Source organism: Triticum aestivum, chromosome 3B, assembly GCF_018294505.1.
Source record: "Triticum aestivum cultivar Chinese Spring chromosome 3B, IWGSC CS RefSeq v2.1, whole genome shotgun sequence".
Taxonomy (NCBI): Eukaryota; Viridiplantae; Streptophyta; class Magnoliopsida; order Poales; family Poaceae; genus Triticum; species Triticum aestivum.
The window spans coordinates 375125622-375132920 of NC_057801.1; positions in this window are offsets into that span (position 1 = coordinate 375125622).

Consider the following 7299-nt stretch of genomic DNA (forward strand, 5'->3'; position numbering starts at 1 on the left):
GGTTAGTCCCACAAGGAACATACCAAGATATCGATAGACATAGAGTGAATTGCACATATGATGATGTCCAAAAATGCATTGAGTTTCCTTGTCCCTTGACTTAACAACAAGAGGGTTTGTGACTCCATGAACTAGTGCAAGATGTTGAAGTTGGTTGCATAAATTCTTGCCAAAATGAGTATGAGTGGAATATGTTGGCGGAGTCATCCTTAGTTAGCTCCGTTCATCTTTTATTGTTGGAGGAGGATTAATGGGTCACTTTGGCATGAAAAAGATGGAGGACGTACTTGCTACACATTTCTTTTGGCCAAAGATGAGACGGGATATTGAACGTTTTGTTGCTCGCTGCACTACATGTCAAAAAGCTAAGTCACGACTTAATCCTCATGGTTTATATATGCCTTTGCATGTACCTAGTGTTCCATGGGAGGTTATATATGGACTTTGTTTTAGGTTTACCTCAAACAAAGAAGGGGAGGGGTAGCATATTTGTTGTCATGGATAGATTTTCAAAAATGGCACACTTTATACCATGTCATAAAAGCGATGTTGCTGCTAATGTTGCTGATTTGCTCTTCCGCGAAATTATTCGTTTGCATGGTGTGCGAAATACTATTGTTTCATATCGTGATACTAAGTTTCTTAGCCACTTTGGAGATGTTTATGGGCTAAGTTGGGGACTAAACTGCTTTTTAGTACTACATGTCACCCCCAAACTGATAGAAAAACTGAAGTAGTCAATAAAACATTTTCTACTTTGCTTACGGCTATTTTGAAGAATAATCTTAAAATGTGGGAAGAATGCTTGCCTCGTATTGAATTTGCTTATAATCGTTCACTGGATTCTACTAGTAAGATGTGCCCTTTGAGATTGTGTATGTTTCCTACCTCGTGCACCCATTAATTTGTTGCCTCTTCCATCTTCGGAGAAGGTTAATTTTGATGCTAAACAATATGCTGAATTGATATTAAAATGCACGAGTTAACTAAAGAAAATATTGAGTGCATGAATGCTAAATATAAACTTGTTGGAGATAAGGGAAGAAAACATATTGTTTGGTTCCATTTGCGTAAGGATATGTTTCTTGATTTGTGCAAGTCAAAGCTAATGCCACGTGCTGATGGTCCTTTTAAGTTGTTAGAGAAAATAAATGATAATACATATAAACTTGAGCTGCTTGCAGATTTTGGGGTTAGTCCCACTTTTAACATTGCAGATTTGAAGCCTTACTTGGGTGGGGAAGATGATTTTCCGTCGAGGACGACTTCAATTCAAGATGGGGAGGATGATGAGGACATCAATACTACAGTTACGCCCATGACCCCTGCAGCTACATATACTGGACCAATTACTAGAGCTCGCGCACGCCAATTAAATTATCAGGCACTTCCGTTCTTGGTAACGATTCTAATGTTCATGAGAATATGATGCTGCCTAAATTGGATACATTTGTTTTGCTTACAAATGAAGGATCTAGCTTGGATAAGAAGGATGAACATTGGAGCAAGATCAATCATGGAGATGGTGGCATGCGCAAGGAGAACAAGAATGGAGTTTCAAGTGATGATTTCAAGACTTTCAAGCCACCATAATGAGTGCATGAAGGCTTGGACGAAATATACAAGATGCTACTTCATAAATTTCATCCAGAGGCTATTATAGGTGCTGCATCGCCTTGTTATTGGGCCAGGCCCATGTATTTTCTAAATACTTCGGTATAGGCTATTTTTAGAGTTTGTATGTTTGGGGAAACAAAGTAAGGGTTGGTTTTAGACCCCTCCTTCAAGGGGTCACGAAATTCCCCCTATTCCTCCATATATACAGACCTTCGGGCATCGTTTAGACTTCGGGTTTTGTTTAGATTAAAAGTTCTCCAAAGCTGCAACTTCGCGTACTTCGTTTGTGTTAAATGACCAGAACCCCACTTTCATCAATCAAGCTTTCCTCTTATATTCGCAATATCCAAAATTGCAATCTCAGTTTCTTGCTTGTTCTTCATTTGCTCACAGGAAATATACCCTTGTGGTCTGGTTGATCATGCTCCGGCATGGTCAATAACCCTCGGAAGTTGGTTTAGCAATTGCTAAGGCACGACGTCTCACACGTTCGTAGTCAGATCGTCAAAGTCGACTCCCATAGAAAATGATCGCTATCTCATTGAAACATCAGGACACCTTTTCCTCTATCAATATGCGTCTTCGTATTGTTCCTGTGTGTTTGTAGGGCGAATATTATTTTCTTGTTTACTACGTTTCCCAATAGTGGCATCATGAGCGGTTCTATGAGTAGATGCATGTTTTGATCTAGATCACATGTGGATGTGAGTGTTTGATGTTCTTGCTTTGCCTCCCTCGAGTGTTGATTCAGTTAAGTTCATTGACGGTATGGTGTAAGCTTTGTACAAGGTTCTGACAATCGATCGGCTCTAGCTGTCGATGATCCGCTAACAGTTCCTTGGGCTTCATCATAGTCAAGAATAGTGAACCATCACTTACACAAGAGGGCGATGAAGATGAAAAAACTTCTAGGGGGTCATGCGTATTATACGAAGTTTAGTGCGGGATAGAGATTTTAATTAGTTCTCTTCCCTCACACACCCCAAAATTTAATCTAGCAAAAAGAATTATCATCTTGATTGTGCATGTAGGTAGTTAGTGTTATCCAAAAACCCTAGCAACCAGGTAATTCAAATTTTCCAAACCGTGTAGAGGACTTCTAACTTGGTTTTGCAGGTTTGCATATGATGTGGTATAGCCTTTGTCATGACAATGAGTTTTTGTATGAGATGGTTATATGTTGTAATGTGAAGTGCCTGCACATCATGACATGATGGCTGGATCCACGGGATTGCCACCTTAATGTTATGGACGTAGTATAGCCTACAAGTTACAGAGGACCCGGAGCTTGACCAGGCGCAGGAGAACAAAACCGGTGCCACGACGGTAGTTCTCAAAATTGTCGCCACGACAACATTTTTAGAGAACTTCATGGACTGTAACATCCCAATTTTTAATTTGGATGATATACATAGATCATTCATATGCATACATGATTTATTGCATTTTGTTGTTTGTTTTAGTTGCATTTTGATCCAAGAGGCCTTAAGCAACTCAAGGACCAATTTGAGAGAGTTGGAGGTTTCACGAAAATCCAGTTTTGATTTATCAAAATTTGTTAGTTGGATCAAATTGTTTTTCAAAATTCTTTTTCCAAATATTTTAAAAATAATGAGAGAAGATAATATGACTGCTTCAATTCAGTAGAAAAATATTGGAAATTGAATTTTGAATTTTTGCGAGTTTATTTGATTTTATTCGCTAGTTTATTTATTTATTAGCTGAGTAATTACAACTGTAATGTTTATTTTTAGTTTAGGCATATAAGTCCAGAAAAATGTTCACGAGGTCATATATAAGGCCATTTAGCTACGTGAATATTTCTGGAATTTTTAGGCCTATATTTATATTATTTTTCGAGTGTTTTTAGCCCCTGGAAAAAAAATTAAAGGGAAAAAAAGTTCGCGGACTGGGCCGGCCCAGCTGAGAGCCAGGCCAAGGCCCAGCTCGCCTCCCGCGCACCGGACTCTGGCGGGAGTCCGGGTCGGAGCCACCTCGTGCCGCCCCCTACCGCAAGTCGGACCCACCCTCGGCCTCTTTATAAGTCGTCGCACCCCGCCGCCTCTTCCCCGTCCCGAGCCGCGCCGCCACCCGCCTCTGCCACCACCGCCGCGACGTCTGCCGCCGCCCGCTGCTGGAGCCCTGCCTCGCCGCCGCCGCCGCCTCGCCCGAATACCGCCGCCGTCGTTGTATTCCTCACCGTCGGCCGAATCCGCAAGAACCGGTAAAGCCGATCGTTCTTTTCGGTTTTCTTTTGGGTTTTCTTCGGTTTAGTTAATTTGATCGGTTTATATATTTTAGTTCGTTAGTGAGCGAATGTTCACCCGTTAGGATCTATTAAGGAACGAATTCGTTCGTTAGTCTCTGTTAGCGGACGTTCATCCGATAGTTTTTTCTTTTTCTGTTTATTTTCGTCTAGGGACCTATCCGTGAATAGTTCTATCGTAGTTTAGCCCCTGATCTTCAAACTAACGTAACTTGTAGCTCGTTTGTCCAAATTAGATGAAACCAACGCCTAAATCTTTAGAACGGCCCCCTCTATCCAGTAAACCAACTTGAACATGATTTTGACAATTTAAAATTTGAGTTTAGTTCATATTAGTATTTGATCTTGTTTTGTTCGTATCTTGAGTTCCGTAGCTCCGTTTGAGTTAATTCTTGTTGCAAATCATAGCTAATCAAATGTACCTACTGTTAAGATCTAATCCACACAAAAATAATGTTGTTAAAATTTGTTTTCTGTTTAGTTTAGTCATTTGCTTGTTTTTGAGTTTTATTTGGATCTTTTCTCGATTTCTCTTTGCACCGTTTGCTTGATTGCTTATGTATGCTATTGTTTGTCTATGCTAGATTTTCTAGAGTGCGAAGCTTGTTACTATGAATCTCTAAAATTTTCCGATCGTCATCAAGGCAAGTTACACTTTGATCATACTCTTTTATACCTAGTTTTTACTATGCATTAGTATTGCCCCTCAAATATTTGCATGAGTAGGATTGGGAACATGTGGTTTAGTTGTAGTACTTGAGGTAGGAACCTATTACCTTTGATCACCCTGGTAATATACGCTATGCTCTTATATTGCTTAGCCATGCTTATAGACGGGGATTGGTTCGTGATGTACATGGAAGTTGTGAGAGATGATAATTTTGGACAACATTAAGGTGGCAACTTTAATACACATCTAGGTGGATTGGTTGGGGCACCTGGAGAAACCAGTGCTTGCCCATTTGGGAAATCCCGGAGTACCCGTGTAATTTTTCCTCGGTTTGCACCCAGGCTCAAAGGGATCATATGATATTTCATGCCTAGAAACTTCTGTGTGCAGCCACAAGCCATTATGGGCTCTGGCATAGTTGAGTAAGTTGTGTGTGCTCTTAAAGAGGTGGAATAGCATATGTAGGGGAAATTAAGTGTACCGGTCTACCCAGAGTAGAGAGTTAATGCTTCAGAAAGACTATGTCTCGATCTTCCAATCATGGATGCGGTCGAGTCTTGTGGGGAAAAGTGTGCAACCTCTAGAGAGTGTATAAACTAATCATGGTTAGCCATGTCCCCGGTTATGGACATCTTGAGTATCTAGAAGTGGATATTATTGTTGATCTCATCACTCTTTAATTAAATGAATTGGATTTAATGATGCTACTTGATTAATGTTGGGATTTGAGTTGGAGGAACCTTCTCAAATATTGGTATAAACTTTGTAGTAAATAAAATTTATTCCTTTGTTGTAGGAAAAAAATACCTTTATGCAAAATATGAAACTTAGAGCCTCCACCAGCCAAATATGCAAGTAGATATAGTTTCTTGCATTCATTTGCTCTACAGTGTAACTCTGCCAGCATATTCCATGTGCTGACCTACGCGGCTACAACGTCTCATGTTGCAGACTTTACCGATGAAGAATAAGGTGTGATAGGTCATTGTCATGCACTCAACTATGCTGTTGGAGTTGATGGACTCATTTATCTTTGAAGCTTCCGCAGTTATTTTAGTTTAGATGGCCTTCAGCCATATTATTTATGTAACAGATACTCTTTATGAGGACCTCGATGTAATAGGTGTGTGATTGAACTCTGTTATAATTCCTCGAGTACTGTGTGTGTCAGCATACCGATCCAGGGATGACACTTAAGCATAGAGACTTCGATCCATTGGGATCGTGGTCGCTACAAAGACCTTGGAAGACCATGGAGACATCGCCAGTGCCCAGGGCTATACCATATCATGATATTATGAATTTCCTGATATGTTTATCCCTTTGTTGCTTTCACCCTTTGATTGCATAGTAGTCAATTATTAGGGTGATCTCTCACAGCAAAAATCAAGATTAAAATGTGCTCTTCCCAGTGTTGCAACCATCTACGCCACTTAGTGTTTCGGAGTATGCCACGTCGACATGAGTACAAATGAGATGAGAAGTGTAAGACGGAGATGGTCAGACAATGTGTGCAGATAACACTCGGTTGTCTTGAAGTTTTGCCAGAATCATTCTGAGCTCGGACCACAAAGCATCGAAAGATGAACAAGAGTCCTATGGGGATATGATTGGCAAAAGTTTGCCCACCGGTCAAAATTCTCGTAAAGAGTGATGTCCACATCAATGGATGAGAATGAGATCAGGATCTTGAATCACTCACTATCAATTATGAGAGATATTGATTTGAGTGGGAGTGCACTTTATATATTAAAATTTGTTTAATCCCTTGTGCAAGTTTAATTATGAATTATGTCTAAAGTGAATCTTGTGTTTATTGTTGTAGATCAATGGCTTGCAATAGTTTTAATTTAGCACCTCTGTTTGATAAAGGAAAGTTTCCTGCAAATGGTAGAAACTGAGGATTGGATCCACACTCTAATATATGTTCTCATGAGTGCTAAGAAAGAATATGTGATGGATCAACCACTTGGTGAATACCCGACGCCCGAAGCGTCTCGAGATGTCATCAATGTGTTTATCTCTCGCAAGAATGATTTCAGTGTTGTCAAAAGATTAATGCTATCATGCATGGATCAAGTATTACAAAAATTTTATCAACAACTCAGTACCGTCGAGATTGTCGAGGCACTGGAAGTTTTGTACCACAAAGATCCACCTGAAGTTCATGAGATGATTGAAGCAATGGATAAGTGCAAGATCGCTGAAGTTGATGAGCAAGCTGTCAGGCTTGCAGACTATTATGATAGTATTAATGCAATGGAAATTGATTTTCCCAAGACATCAAAGAACGATTTGATCGTTACTTTGCTTTATGAAGCAATGCTCAAAAGCAATGAAATCGGGATGCAGAACCAGCAAAAGTTTCTCATGAACAAAACAAGAAGTTTCAAAAGGAAGCGCAACACTAAGAGGAACAAGGGTGGAGCTTCTTGCGATACTATATGTTTCTATTCCAAAGAAAAATGACACTGGAAAAGAAAATGGCTTGAAGTATCATGCAAATAAGAAGAACTCATCTTTTGGTAAAGGTATAAAAGTTTTACAAATTAATGTTACTGATATTCTACTCACTGAAAGGTCCAAGTCATGGGTATTTGATACCAAGATACAGGGACTGCAGAATGTTTGGAAGCCTAAAAGAAGTGAAGTTGTGATGCGTTTCGGGAATGGTGATGGGATCGCTGCTCAAGCCATCGGTGTCATGTCTTTGAGTTTACCTTCAGGATTAATATTAGAAGTAAAC